Source organism: Micromys minutus (assembly GCF_963924665.1).
Source record: "Micromys minutus genome assembly, chromosome: 18".
NCBI lineage: Eukaryota > Metazoa > Chordata > Mammalia > Rodentia > Muridae > Micromys > Micromys minutus.
In genome coordinates this window covers 6,337,049-6,354,107 of record NC_137953.1, presented here as the reverse complement: position 1 = coordinate 6,354,107, position 17,059 = coordinate 6,337,049, and positions in this window count along the sequence as shown.

The window sequence follows — 17,059 nt, the reverse complement described above, 5'->3', positions numbered from 1 at the left end:
AGATACCTTTACAAGCATCTCTCTTTGACCTTATGCTACTTTTGTATCTACTTCTGACTAGATCAAATAGCAGGTCTATATTACTACTAATTTCATTTAACTGCAGAAATGCTAAATATATAGTGCTCCAATCTTAAATTTTTCCATTTTATGAACAGTGCATAAATAAATAAATAAACAAGCAAAATTTTATTAGTAACTACATACTTTGTTACTCAATAGCATAACAAAATCAGCAGTAGCAACAACAACAATAACAACAAAGCATATCACAGCTGAACATCCAGGAAGGAATGTTGGGATATAAAGATGAGATGAATGTAAGTTTAGCTGGTCCAGACAGACTTACAATGTATTGTCAGCACCTCAAGCATAATAATCAGACTATGTGACATTGTGCAAGCCATTGTACATAGCATTGATCAAGAAATAACTGAAAGTCGGATTTAAGGGAGGCCACATATAAGATTATCTCCAACCCTATAAAGCTGGAGAAAGGCAACCATAATCAGCTTCTGTCTGCTGTCTAAGTCCTAAGATAACAAAGCAGTGTTGACAATGGAGTATAGAGAATGGGAAGCTAACACTCTTAGGGCACTAGCTTCTCAAGGTCCTCTCAAGGTCTCATTCCTACAGCCATCTAACTCTGCAGTTACTTGGCTTCTGAACACACCCTGAATTAAACCTGAAGACTTATTTGTACCTCTCATGTTTTATAACCTTTAATAGGGTGGTGCACATACAGCAATAATTTTGAAATATAGTTTATTTATCATTGAAATTCACATTTAAATCAGACAAAGTTCTCTTCAACAGGGAGTGACCTTGTGCCACAGCTTGTCTATAATAAAGTTTTCCACCTCTTATTTTTCTAGTTCTGAGTTTTTCTTTGATACATCCCTAGAATCTGGGCTTCTTGAAAACTGAATACCATTTTCCTCTTGATTATGTTCTCACATACCTGATTTCTGCCTGAACCTTGCAATATTTTCTTACTGAACCAGCTTTGCTGAATTTTCAATAATATTCTTTCCCTCGCCTACCCAGCATGTCCTGTTGGTTACTGTCTTAGTCACTGTTCTATTTCTGTAAAGAGACACCATAACCCAGTCATCTCTTATAAAGAAAAAAAGTATTCAATTGGAAGTTTGTTTACAGTTCAAAGGTTAGACCGTTATCATCATAGTGGGGAACATGTTATCATGTATTGTGCAGTAACAGTAGCTGAGAGCTACATTCTAATCTGCAGGCTGAGAAAGATGACCTAGCATGGGTTTTTGAAAACTTTAAAGTTCACCAATGACACACCTTGAAAAACAAGGTCATACTTCCTAATCCTGTAATCTTTTCAAATGGTTCCACCCCTGATGACAAATCATTCAAATATGTGCCCTTATGTGGGCTCCTCTTATTGAAAACACCATAGCCACCTTCATTTTCTATTGATCCCCCTCCTTCGTAGATACTTTTTTCACTCTATAGGTGAGAGCCAATGAACTGTAGGTTTCTATTCGTCTAGTATACAAATTTAGGGGTAGTCCAATGTTACCATATCCTGGAAGAGTATTTAAAATAGATTGGTTTTCTCTATGCCCAAATGTCTGACTTAGTGAGTCTAGGATAAGGTCCTAGAATTACTCTATCTAAGCAGACCCCAGCAAATCCTAAGGCTGTTGAAGTGAAGGGCTAATTACATATAGGAACTCAAAGTCTGTACTAATTTTTTCAAACTATATAAAGATAAAGACTAATTAAAACAAATAATAACTACTGGAACATTATGAAAGTTTTCCAAATATCCATCTAGTACCAATAAGTAATGTTATTTTATGAAAGACGAAAAACAAAACACAAACGTTAGCAAATTCAATGCATGAAAAATTATTCCATTAAAACTCATTGAATGTTATTCAACCCTGGCTTTTGTAAATCTGTTCTAGTACAGTAGTCTTCTTTAATTCTGTACTGACTAAATTCCTGAGAACTAATTTCCTGTGCAACTCATTTTGGAAAAGCTGATTCAAGGAACACAATTCTTTTGGCCATAAAGAAAAGTATACACCTTAGCAGATAACTGCTTCCTCATTTGCAAGTGATACAGTGTTCTCGATTTTCTGAAATTCATTCAGGCTCTCTTAGTTAACTTAGGGACTCCGTGTATTTTAAACTAATAATAAATTAAATGTCAAATCAATCATAGTTAAGTGAGAATGAATAATTAAAATGACAAGAATTTGCTATGAAGAATTGGAAACAGATCTCCCTGTATAGGAGCCTTAGTTTTGTGGTTGAGATTGGCTTACTGTTATGATGACACAAACTACTTCAGAATCATTATAAATTACCAAGAGGAGTATGGAGAACATTTGGGTGCTAATCCAGCCAGACATGGGCTCTGGTGGTACAGGTGTTACAGTTGGCTGCTCCAGCATTTCTGGACATGGGGTACCAGTTGTCAGAAATGATGAGAAAAGTAAATGCATCCCTTGACTCCTACTGCCTAAGGCAATTTTTAAATTGTTGTTTAGGTTATAGTTTAATTAGAGCATTTCTTTCTGTTTTTTCCTCCCTCCAAACCTTCTCATATATCCCTCTCTATCTTTCTTAAAATTAATGGCCTTATTTTTCACAAATTGCTATTACATACATATATGCACGTGTGCATATATGCATATTCACAAATATAACCCACTCATTCTATATGATGTTATTTGTATATATGTTTTCAGAGCTGACAGTTCAGCACTGGACAACCAAATGGTGTGTTCTTTCCTAGGGAATACCACCTTTCCCTCTCACATTCTTTCTCAACTGCTTATAGTTCTTTGCTAAGGTTGAGGAGTCATGGAATTTTCCCCATCCAGTATAGCATGCTTGTTGGTGTTATCCAAGATTGAAGACTTGATGTGAAACAGGATTTGGGGGGATATCCTAGTTCACTTTCTGTTGCTATTATATCAACCTGACCAAAAGGAGCTTGAGGGAGAGAGGGCTTATACCATTTATTTCCCAGTCCATCACAGGGAAACCATAGCGAGAACCAAAGGCAAAAACATTCAAAATATTCACATCTGATCTGGATTCTGAAGTACCCATATCCAAAGCCAGGTGTGGTGTTTCATTCTTTCTTAATAACCCCATGTCTATGAAGGTAAAGACTTCTTGTTCTCTGGAGCTCAATATCCCTACCAGCTTAGCATAACTAGTAAGTTTGGGACAGTGAAAAGACTTGTCTTAGCTAAAAAAAAAAGGTGGAGAATAGCTAAGTCACAAAAGCTAAACTTGTCTAGGCCCACATGTTCACACCCCTGCTCTGCCCACCCTAACAACACAAGAAAGAAAAACAAAAGAAGTTAAGACATCTTATATTGACTTTATTTGTTGATTCAAAATGATATGAACTGGATAAAAATTGTGTAACTCTAGCTCAGAATTCCATGCAGATTAAACAAGTTCTTGAATTATTATTATTTTTAAACTAAGAGTCAGATGAGGACTATTCTCTGGGAAAAATATTCACATTTTTCAGAATTCTTGAGTTCATTTGTATCTCTTTACGAGGATTCTGATTTGATTTTAGATAGTGAAGTAAAATCCTCCTCAGCTAGCCCTGAGATCAAGTTTAATCAGACAAGTGTTCCAGTTAGCTCTGACTGTCCTAACAAAATATTTAATTCTAAAAGGCACACCTGTATTTTGACATTGTCAGGCAGTCCAAGGTCAAGGTTCCTGCATCCTGGTTTCTGATGCTGGCTTTCCTCCTGGTTGCTGACAGGTACCTTCTTTTATAGTCCCTACTGGGAAGGGGAAAGGAAGAGACACCACTCCTGTCTTCTCTTAGTAATCCTGTTGAATCACATCTCCACCCCCAGAAAATTATTTAACCTTAACTGCCTCCTTAGAAGTCCTGTCTCAACATAAAACTACATTGGAGTTAAACAACTCCAATCCAGAGATGTAAAAACACAATGCCACTTCACAGCAAGCAGTAAAGCAAAAACAGAGAAACCAACAAGCAAACATCTTCAGTACCTATTAGAACAACAACAACAAAACTTGTGGTTTATGACCAGTTTGAGGAATCAAAGGACCCTTTCATAGGGGTCAGATATCAGATGCCCTGCATATCAGCTATTTGTATTATGATTCATAACTAGCAAGATTTCAGTTATGAAGTAGCAATGAAATAACGTTATGATTGGAGAGGTCACCACATCATGAGAAACTATGTTAGAGTGTTACAGGATAGGAAGGTTAAGAACCACTGCATTAAAGCCATCCATAGGATTTAAAACCAGAAATATAGGAAGAGAAGTATATCATGGAAGACAGCACCTGAAATAAAGGCATTGATTTTTTTTGAAAATTTGAAATAATCTGAATTTATTTATAAGGAAAATTATACTGTTTATTTTCTGGTTTACTTGTGTGTGATGCTACAGTATTTCTCAAGAAGGAGATACTGAAAGTAAATTAGCTACATTTTCTAAAAAAAAAAAAAAAAAAAAAAAAAAAAAACAAAACTTTAATTTTTAAAAGGACTTTTGATATTGAGAACAAGACTTTGTTCCAATCCCATTTTGCACAAGTCCCACATTGTGTTTTATACCAAAAGGAATACGAGGTCAAGTAAACATAAACAATAGTTACATTATACTTCTCCATGCAGATATCCCTACTACATTAATATAATAAAAGCTCTTGTAGTATGAACTCAGTTTAATCCAGCCCTTCCCAATTTTGTTAGATTTTGGAATATGCCTCTCTACAATAAAAGCTATGAAGAACCTGTAGAGTTTGTTTTCCATAGGATGCATTTGGTAACACATTCTATATCTGTTAATAGGCTCACCTAGGGAAGGGAAAAAGGACCATTAGTGTGGGCGTAGATACTAAAGCCACCAGTGAAACTCTCTGAGAACATTCGGTTCTAAACTAGGTATTTAATTTTCATCTAAACTAGCTATTTAAATCTCTGACCACAGTGTCCTGTACAACATCTAAAGTCTCATTCAAACCAAACTGAAGACTTTCTTTTTTAAATCATTTTATTATAGTATGAAAATTTGATGCATTGCATTTTGATCCTTAAATCTTCTTAGATTCACTACATACTGTACACCATATAACTTTGTTCCCGTATCTATCTTCTGAATCCATAGAGCCCCATTCGTTCTGCCTGTACCCATGTGTGTAGCCAAATACTGGAGGGTAGACTGATTAGGGGCCATGCCCTTAAAGAAAAGTCATTCTCCCTTTTCTGAAAGTGCTTAACTAGCAGTAGTTTCTGAGCAGGTGAAGGATTTTGTGCATACCTTTTCCCCTCCATGCTATATTAGACTTGAGCTGCACAGGTTTTGGGCATACTGACACAAAAACCGTGAGCTTATATATCCAACTAGATTGCTATGTACATAAAAGTTTCCGCTTCCTTTGGATCCTATAATATTCCTATTTCCTCTACCACATAGCTTCCTGAGCCTTGGGAAGCAGAGGTAAGTTACAGACATCTGATTAATAGCAAATCATTATACAGTTACTTTTTCTCTGTACTTTCATCTGTTTGGTTCCCTGTGTTAATCTCACCTACTATGAAACAATGTTTCTCTGAAGATATTTGAGATATGTACTAACACTCAATGGTTTGATGGATTAGCAGAAATATAGAAGTAGGTTTCTTCTTGTGGTGCACTTATCTAGCTACAAGTTCTCTACCCTGATTACAGATTGAGACAGGGTTTTTATCTTGTAGAATGACCTTGAATGGGATTGAAAAACATTGCTTAGTACATGACATTTGTGCCACTATTGCACCAGTGTTATTATTCAGCTAGGCAGATTGTTAATGCAGCTGGTGGGGTTCACTGCTAAATAAGATTGATGGTCATTTTATTTACATCTTAAAATTTTACAGTGAGGAGAGTGGAACATTTACATGCTATGAGTTGTACATGAATTATGAAATGAACAACTCAATTTGTAATGAAGGGAAGGTCACCAAGAGCAACAGTCAGGCCGGAGCTAAGAACACAAATTAGTCTTCTACAGTGGGTAAGATACCTTGTAAAGTCTGAAGCTGTATTGAAACTATGAACTGTGCGATCCACAGGCAACTGTGCCAAAGAATTTGGACTTGGTCATGAGGAATACAAAATATAGAATACCACCAAACAGGGGTCATAGATCACTGTCAAGGCTAAAATAAATATACTTTAGCTTCAATAGAAAGACTATATGGGGGAGATGAGCCAGAGCTTTGGAAACCAAACAAGAGTAACTTTACTATAATATTCAAACAATGGTGAAGGTCTTTTGATGAAACTTTCGTGGAAGTTAAGTGCACAACAAGACTGAGAGTATTATGCAGTATTTTATCTACTGTTTATTTCTCCCATAATACTTTTTCTCATTATAGATGGTTATGAGCCTCCATGTGATTGCTGGCATTAAACTGAGGACCTCTGAAAGAGCAGCAACAAACCCTCTGAGCCACCTCTCCAGCCTTTCCACAATAATATTTATATTAAATATCTTTCCCCCATGATATTTATATCTAATATATTTTTAAAATCATTTGAAGAAAGACACTTTAACTCCAGTTGGGATACATTACATTACTTAGATAGAGGGAAAGAACTATATTCTGGTGTGGCAGAGATGCCTTGACCCAGGGTCCGACTACATTCTGATTTGACTGGAGATCACTTCTCAGTCCCACATGTTGCTTTCCCCTGCAGTCCCACAATTCAGCATGCTGAGAGGAAGTCCTGAAGCCTCCCTATTTTGGTGCCTTTTCTATCTGATTACAGTTTTGACATGTCCCAGCACCACCACCCAGGTACATACATACATCTCAAGCTAGCTTCCACACGTCCTGATCTCCCAGGACCATGTTTGTGAGTACAGGATCCTGTTTATTTGCTTTGAGAAAGGTTCAATTTGTGTGTTAACTGACCCATTTCATGCCCTTGAATGTATGTCATGTGTATCCATGTCAATCCACCACCTACAAATACATCAAACACTTCAAAAATATTTCCTTCTCTCTTTATGCCCATAAATGACTGATTTAGAGGGTAATTGTCTTTAGTATCCTGCTCCATTATTTAGAGGTAAACTTATATATCTCAAATCACAACTTAGTTTTGTTGTTGTTGTTGCTCTGGTGAGCAAAGCAAGTTAATGAGACTGTGTATAATCCCGAGAAGCACCTCCTTGAAAATTTGCACAGTTTTGATGAATCAATCCTGATATGCTTTTAAAAACCTACCACATAACAAATGCATCCCCAACTCTCTGTAGACACATGAGAATGTATAGCTCCTGCTGTATTGATGAACGAAGCCCAATCAATTATTCACAAGCACACATGTGGATGAGCTTTGGGAAATATCCACCTATTCAAATATTCCTCATTATGGAGCACAGACCCTTGTTTGGAATACTGGAAAGCCAGCCATCTTCACAGAACCATGGAAAATTAGATCTCAGCCTCCAGATTGGGTTCTCTTCACTCTATAGCTGAAGAGAAGCAAAGTGGTCACTGCACTGTGGGGCAATTAAAAAAAATGGTAGTACTCCTTTCTTTCCTGCAGGTACAGCGTGAAATGAGTACCTGGCACTGATTAGCATATAAGAGAAAAGGCTACAAATGCATGGATCTGGGCATAGCTCATACTGCTAGTAATTAGAATGTTGTTCTAAGCCACTGAGTTTTACAGGTTGGGAGAGAGATAGGACACAACTCTGAATGCAACATCAGGGCTGAATTTATGGCTGAGGAGCAAGGACAGGACCTACATATAGAAAGTTAAAACAGAACAACAAAGCCATGGGTTTGGGGAGAAGTTGAGATGGCCTAGTCAGCATTTTACTAAGTGCTTACCAGACAAGTATGAGGACTCTGAGCACTTCTAAACAACCACAACAAAAACCTTAGAATAGGTGATACACACTTATAATCCTAATGCTGTGGAAATAAAGATGGGCAGGTCTCTGAAGCTTGCTTGTAAACTGGTCTAGTCCTAGGTATTAGTAAGAAGCCTTTTCTACTCCCCGCACACCCACTCTCCGAAGCCAATTGTTTCTGCAGAATAACACCTACATTTAATTTATGATATGTATGTATATACATGCACATATTAACACACACGCCACTACACACAAGCACAGAGTTATGAGTCTATGAGTATGGTGTAGTGATAATCTTGGTCATTTTGAAGTTATAGTTTCGTTAAAAGACACAGAAATATTATAAGAACATGTTTTCATTTTAATTCCTGAGATATGGGGCTGCTTCATATTGTCCACAGCAGCTGACTGTGATTTGGCTTGTGCTCTAGCTTGTGCACAATTTGGCCAGCTGCAGATAGTTTCTGCAATTGTGTGATATTTGAAATTCTGGGGACATTTTAGAGGGTATATACATGATAAGGCCCAGAGAGGTGGTATGGGTTGTTGGTTGGCTATTGGTTGTTCTTGGTGGTGGTGGTCATGATTTGTCATGTAGTCATGCTCAAAGAAGAAACCACACGAAGAAAATAGATATCCCAACCGGCAAAGATAAAACCTGTCCCAAAGAATATGATGCCCCTAATAATCAGTAAGTGTCGAATGATAAAGTTGTCCCCTTTCCCTGACTTTATTCAGGGTTCTCTTTCCTTTCCCCTCTACTCCTTTTCTTCTCCTGTATAGTTTTAGGGAGTTGAAAAGGTTGAGGAAAATGTATGGAGAAGGGTAGAAAAAAGAAGAACCCACACAGTAGCTGAAGACAGCTGTAATGTGTTTTTTCACATGCTTATATAAAGAGACAGGTAAGCATTTTTCACTAAGTTAACCTACTAGAATTTCTGTTCAGTGAGAATAATCTAAACTTACATGTATGATACTGGAGAATAAAAAGCCTGATCTGATGTTGAAAGTCATCAACCACAAGAGATTGCCACTAAATTAAGGTAGTAGGGGCACTTTTCTAATATTAATTTGCACAAGAAACTATGCAGGTACTTCAAGAATTAGGGTCAGAACCTCAGGAAAGTTACTTCAAGCAGAAAGTAGTTTTGAAATCTAATAATGTCATCCTATTGTTTTTAATTATTTATTTCATTTTATTAGAACAGAGTTGTCCTATGCATTCCAGGATGTCCCTAAACTTCCTCATCCTCCACTGCAGTGCTAGAATAAGAGCACCACCATGTCCCTCTGGATGTCATGTTCCAAGTGTTCTTTCTAAGCACAATTCTTTCCAATTTTATACTCTCAAAACCCCTCCCTGCATGACCTTAGCACTCAAGGTCACTTTCATTTTTCTTCTTCATTTAATTGCTGAAGAGAGTTTCTCTTCTTTATCAAATCTACTGTTATTAATTGAAAGCACATCCAGCCAATTGGAGTCTACATGCTTTTAAAAAAGTGTCTCTGTAGAGCCAGGTCATGGGAACCTTTGCCCTGGCACTAGAATTTTCCATGGCAGCAAACACAGATGAGATCAGTCGCTTCTCTTGGAGTGGACCTTTAATTTGCACATGTCTTGTAGCAAGGCTCTTGTGCTTGTTTCTGAGCAGGATAATTTCCTTGTGTCTATGCTAATGCACCAGCAGTGTGAAGGCATGGGCTCTTTATAATCAGCCCCATTGGGTCCCCGAGGATATGACTCCTGCTGGCTCACATACCATTTGCTCATATTCACTATATAGAAATTGGGAAATATTGATCAGCAGATACATGGCTGAAATAATTTTCCTCCTTTAAGTATATTTTCTTTGTAAAAAATTTTTGTTGGACATTTATAACCCTTCTATCCAATCACTTTTTTTTTTTAGGAGAATGATTCAAATGCATCTCAGTTTTATAAATACCAGGCCAAACATGATTACTCCAAGGTGGTGGATGACTGAATCATAAAGTGGAAGATTATGTTAAATTGTCTGTGGTGGATTTCAACCGGCTTTAATTTGCTTATGAACAATCATCTTTTGTAACTTATTATCGATGGTTTGTAAATGTTATTTGAAAGAAATCATGATGATTTGGAGGATGAAACAGATACATTTAGGTATTGAAAACTTTCAGACATTTCTATTCATATTTATTGTTATTTTATTTTTATAATTTTACATATATTTTTGAAGAATCTCATGATATGTTAGATACTTTCGTGCCTCTATTAATTTTTTTCCTATTGATGCGGTACAACTCACAATAGCAAGTTGTGGGGAAAAAAGGACACATTTCATCTTAGAATTTATAACATGGAGCCAAAATCAAGGAAGAAATTATTATTAGGATTCAAGAGGAAGGAACCGGGACAAAGAATTCCGAGAAATTCTGTTTTCTGGTTTGTCCCGCTTTGCTTGCTCAGCTTCAGCTTGCTGTTTTGTACTCCTTAGAACCACTATCTAGGTACAGCACCAGCCACAGCTGGCTGAGCCCTCCCATGCGAATCATTATCTCTTGCCTATCAGTCAATCTAATGGAGATATTTTTTAACAAAGGTTTCCTCTTCCAGAAGACTCTAGATAGCTGTGCCAAACTGACAATGACAACAACAACAACAACAACAACAACATAACCGATGTACTGATATTTCCTAAATGATGTTCCATGTTGTTCTAGCTTTCCAAAGGCAGCGAATATACTTCCTCAAGGTTCTACATTGAAGAAGCAATCTGTGTTTGCCTCTTCTGTTATTGATTTAGATTGATAGTCTGAATACAAAAAAAGTAGATTAACAATTAACCTTCAGAATTATTTTACTTTTCTAAAATTTTAGTGTTCCTATATTTTTATTTGGAACATATATCTTGATTGCTATTGTTGTTTGTTGTTGAAATTCTTGACTCTCCTCATAAATATTAAAGCAATGAGAGCTATGCAGTATATAAATGCTTCCTATAATATAATGTAGTGTGATCCTGTTCTATGCAGCCCTACAAATTAACAGGAAAGACTTCAAAAGTCTTCTGTAGTTCCCAAAGTTTTGTTGTTCACTTGTTATAATTTCAAAAATATTAAATGGGAAAATCTAGAAATATGGAATTTTATATTTGAAGTTGCTCAATGTGCTCTGCCACATTGTATCTTGTTGTCTTGCTCCATGCTGTCAAAAACATTAATTTTTCCTTTTTACTTAGTGTATTCATGTTGTAAAACTACACATTAATTCATTATTTAGCAGCCAACTTTGCTTCCATGCTTTTGGTGTACCGCAGTTCATTTCCACTGACAATTATTTTACTTAATAATGGGACAGTTCTCAGCCATTCTGAGGAGGGGAGTTCAGCTTTTTCAAAGAAAAGCAGAGAAGGACTTTCCTTACCAGGAAATAAAACTTCTCAACTGAAGAAAAAAAAAACATGAAACATGTATGCACAGGTTGCTAAGACCTAAAATCTACCATTAGAATGAATGAATGAACAGCAGAATAAAAATAGTGTTCTCTACTGGATGTGGGTCACAGTGAGGGCCTTGGAGAGAATCCTGTGGGATCAAGGGGGATTACTTTGAAACTCTAGACATACTGGCTATGGTTAGGGTAGCATATTAGGGAGATTTGCAAGATTATCAGAATGCATTGGTTTCACTCAGCCATTGATGACAGTACTTTGACTACTCCTTCTTGTAATCAGGAAAAAAAAAAAAAAAAAAACACCCAATGACTGAAGCCTTAGTTCTGTTTTGGACTTTTTTTTTTTTTTTTCTTAATGAAAAAGACAGACAAGAAAGGACAAGAGACAGAAATTATTTTAGAAGGGCCTGGTCACAGTAGGGTGTAGCCTGCTTCATCAGATATGTTTCATTCCTAGAATATTAAAAAGGGGGAATTACTGAATAGTAACATGCAATGTCTATCATCGGCCAGCTAGCTAGTAAAATGGCAAATGTCATAATGAAAGCAATATGGCTTTACTCTAGCCAATAATAGTGAACAGCTTGCTGTTTGAAGAGATGGCTGGTTCATTAGTATTCAAGATGCATATGAGTGTGCAAGGGCTACTGATAGTTGACTTGGTGTTATCTGTTTCCTGCCTAATTATTTGTTCTCTTCCATGTTCATGATAACTTCTATTAGCTCGAAAAGGCTAAGTTCATGCAGGACCTAATAAGTCACAATTTCAATGTCTTCAATCGGTGTGGCTTGTGTTTCTCGTTCATGTGTTGTGTTCACTGTGGCCCCCAGAGCAACTGATTGTCATTAGGTGCTCAGGAAGTCAGATTTTTGAGACAGTAACCACCTTGGATTCTGCGGTTTATCTTGTCTCAGCTAAAATCCTAAGCCATCAGCTGTTGTCTGGAGATGAAAGGGGGTTCAGACTGATGCAACAACTCTGTTTGTAGAGCTCAGAGCAAATGATGGGTGGTGGGTCTTTTGGCAAGTCAGCTTGACTTGTCACCTTGACACAATGTAGAGCCAGTAGATTCTTCTTCCAATGAAGGGCCTTCCAAATCAGCTTGGCTCATAAATGTGTTTTTGGGAGATTGTTTGGAATAAGTTCATTGGTATGGGAAGACCCAGTTCACTGAAGGCAGCAACATTCCCTGGGAAGTAGTTCTAGACAGCATGTAGAAAGAAGGTAAAGCACTCACAAACACACATCCATTAAACTTACTTTATTCTTGGCTGGGGATGTGACTATCTGCTTTGATTTCCTTGTAGTGACAGGCTGTATCCTGGAAGTGTGAGCTCTCTTTAAAGTTGCTTTGGTCAGAGTGTTTTGTCACCACAAGTATAAGACCAAAGCCAGCAAACATTGAAACATGTTTGCCAACACATGCTAAGCTGATGCACATGCATGTAGGCAAGTATCAAATATCCCAGTACAAAGTCTAATTCAAGCTTGCCAGAACACTGAAGTGATACAAAGTTATCTAAAATGCTTAACCAAGGACCTGGTACATACTGGCCCCATGTGATTAATGTCTAATTACTTCTGCAGAGAACAGGCCTTATCTTGAAAGGGGGTTCCTGAAAGAAATGGGTTTTGGGGAGCAGAAAAAAAAAAAACAAAACAAATGACTCAAAGTCAAATCATGCCTTTGCTAACCTATGATTTGCTGAAATAGTTTTCCAGATGGCTCTGCTTTACTAGGCTCTCCTCTCTTCTCCCCGACCCCCTCTCCATGTGTGTGTGTGTGTGTGTGTGTGTGTGTGTGTGTGTGAGTTTGTGTGTTCATGTTCTGCTCTGCTCCAGACAGCTTTTTCTTGCTATTCTAAAAAACCCCTTTCGAAACAGGTAGCTTTCTGCTGGAGAGAGCTTAAATGGCAGATAAAATTATAAAATCTCTCTGGATAGCTCATAGGTTTTCTGACAAAGTCAGAAAAGCTGCAATAAAAAAATATTCCTGGATCTTCTGACCAAGTCAGAAATTTTGTTAAAAAAAAAAAAAAGATCTCTGAAGAAAATTCTTAGATTTTCTGAACAAATCAGAAAGACAGAAAAAAAAATTCTAAAAATGTTGTATTCACTCTCCATGGATTTTTGGGCGAAAATTGGACATCTTATTAGAAAAAAAAATCTTGAGAAGCTGTGTTTGCTCTCCAGAGATCTTTAGAAAGCTCAGCTCTTGCTAGAGAAATTTCCAAAAAACTGCTATCAAGGTTTGATTGTTCATCTCATGTATACAAAAAGCCAGTGTTTTATTTACTTATCAGTTCATTTATATATTCCAGGTCCCTTTTTGATTATCCTATGAATCAGCATTCTATGACCCAAGCCCCTTAACTCTTAGGAGGAAGCACGCACATTTTCCTTTAATATTGCAAAAGAATTTAGAGACCTGCCTGCCTCTATTAAGCACAGATGCTACACTAGCTGAGTGGGACCCAGTGCTGAAATTACCAATTCTACCCCACCTGGGCCTAATGTTGCTCTGTTCTAGGAACTGACCCTACCTAAAAAATTTGTCTACCTTTGTAAGAATAAATGAACAAACAAAAAAAGCAAAATACTTAGCTGAAGGGGATCTGCTGAGAGCACCACTCCCTAAATCTTTTTATCTCCTTTCTTAGTATCTTTATGATAAGTTGGTTCATTAGTGAACTACTTCTATTCCTTTGGATCCATGAAGTCCCTCATATAATGCATATCACATCCTCATATTTTGCACAGTTGAAAACTTATGTATTCTTGAACTCATATTTTAGAATTCTTTTTCATAGCCTGAAGGGCTGTCCTGTAAGTTCGAGTCTTCTCCATTTTGCTGAGACATTAGCCCCACCTTCTCCTCCTGAACTCACACTGTCTCAGATTATCATGGTGTCATTAACAATGAGGACCTTCCTCAGAGGAATGTGACAATATGTACAATATTCTCCAAACAAGAGTGATGTCCCCAGCAGCCATACTCATGGAGGTTTACACCTGCTGGCCCTGTCCCAGGAACAGAAACCCTATCATTCTGTCCCCACCAAGGCCATGCCAGATGTCCACATCAGGACTTTGGCTATATAAATGGGGCTGTCTTGGAAGAGCACATGATACTGATCTGGACTCCTTTAGATGCTTGTCTACTTGCTATGAGTGATGATCTAATAGTTTCTAATAGTTTGCAATTAGGGTGCTGTCATTCAAACAGCTTTGTACTGCAGTCTAAATATAGAGTTTTATATATATATATTCATATATATATGAAGACTGGGCAGTGAAATGTCTTTGATCTCTGATACTCTCAAAACTCCAAGGAATAGCAATACTAGTCAGATACATAGGAGATGAGATGGTGTTGATCCCAGTCTCAGCTAACCTGCTGCTGTTTCCAGAATGAGGCAAGTGTAAAACAGCTGTGTTACTCAAGGTGCAGTGATAGATATCTATTTTCCTTCTGACAGAATGAGACTGATGCTAGTGGATCTGGAGAGTTCCTAGTATAGAAAAATATCCATATTGTTGTAACAGACCTGGTTTAGCACTTAGATAAAACTGGACAAATATAACTTTTTTTTCTCAAATTGAAATCTACACAAAAGATATAATTGTGCTGTAAGAACCCCAAGGTCTCAGTCTAGGGGTACCATCCCACAGAACACAACTTGACAATAGATCGCTGCAATGGCAAGAGGTTTATTTTTGATCCGACACGTATGTGGGGTTGCTGAGCCTCACAGGGAGAGTCAACCCGAACTCAAAAAGCACACATCTTTTATAACTTTTTGTGAGGGGGAAGAACTACTATTTTACCATTGGCCAATAAAGCAGCAGTATAATTTTCAGAAAGAGGAGAGGGAGGGGGGAAGAAAAGGAGAAGATAAGGTTGTTGACAATTCTTGGAATTCAATACAGGGAGGGGGGTAGGGGAGCTGTTCCTAAAAGCAGTCATTTTTGCTTTGTCTTAACTCAGCTTGATCTGCATAGCCTGACCTGTACACTAAAACCTTGTTTTTAGATTTTTAGAACCTTGCTTATACATTGGCTGATGATGATACATATTTGGACTTTTCTATAAGACCTTGTGGCTGTCTGCCAGCAAATTCTTTGTTTTCTTTCCCAAGAATGGGTGTTTTGGAAAAGTCTCAGAACCCCTAAAGACTTTATTTTTACATTTCTTTTTATATTTTTAATTTTATTTTTTACATTTCAGTGCTAGTGCTGTGTCAAATATCAACTTCTACATACACCGATATTATTGGTGAAAAAGTAGTTGCAGCATTATCAGAATGACCACAAGCATTCTGGGTCTGGCACTAATGGAAAGCAATGGGGACATTTCATATGGACCAGAACATGTTCTAAGATGCTCTCCCTCTTAAATTCCCTAAGTATTAACAAAGTAGTTAGCAATGACCAAGTAGTTAAAGGAGTTAAATGTTTGCCGTCTCTAAGTTCTGGGCACTTCACCAGCTTGGATCAATTCTTTAGTGTCAACTGAGAGCAGAGGCTTGATATGTGACACAACCTTGTTATCCTGTTGGTAACAGGATTTTCCTTTCTTTCCCATGAGCTTTTACTCTGGCTTGTTCTAAAAACAAAATAAAAAAACAAAACCCAGACTGAAGTCCAAAGCTAAAATTGTATTCTTTCATTCAAACCCACGAGTGAGTGAAAAGAAATGTTGCAACAAGAGAGTTTTGGAAGGTGATGGGAACAGGAAGATAAATGTCAGTCAACAAGGATCAAGTTACTGTGGCTGAGAGATCATACAGAGAAGGAAGAAGGGGACAGAGTAGTAAGTTCCAAAGATCAAGAGATAAATTTAAAGAACTACAACAACGAACAATATTTTAAGTTCACATGAATTGCAGCTCTCATGTTGTTCCTTTATTATTATAATTTTGATTTTGAGATGCCATTTTGCTATAGTATACTATACTATAACATGGGATAGGATAGGATAAGATAGAATAGGATAGGATAGGATAGGATAGGATAGGATAGGATAGGATAGGATAGGATAGGATAGGATAGGGTAGGGTAGGGTAGGGTAGGGTAGGGTAGGATAGACTACGGTAGGGTAGGGCAGAGTAGGGTAGCACATAGCACAGGCTGGCCATTAATACCTGATTCTCTTGTATCCGTCTCCATAGTACTGAAATTAAAGGTGTGAACCACTACAGTCACCAACTGCACCCCAGAGCTAACCCTGTAGCACAGCTCTCCACACTGAAATCCTGCTCAGAAAAAGCTGGTCCCGCAGGAGTGCTGTCACTCCTAAGTTCACAGGTCATAGGTGAGACAAACACCTTTGCTCCAATAATTGGCCAAAGAGGGACCTGATAGGAGACCACAGGGCACAGAAACTGTGGAGAATACAGGAACAGGATCCTTTCCCATTTCCATCTGCACCCCACAGCTAACCCTGTCACACAGATCTCTACACCGAAATCTGACCCAAAGAGAACTGGTCTCACAAGAGAGCTGACACACCTAAAACCACAGGCTCATAGGATCACAGGCTCACAGGATGGACAGGCTCCAGTCAAAGACAGTAAGACCAACTGATATTAGAGATGAACAGATGGTGAGAAGTAAGCACACCTTAAGCAACAGAAACCAAGGGTACTTGGCATCATCAGAGTCCAGTTCTCCCACTACAGCAAGTCCTAGATACCCCAACACAACAGAAA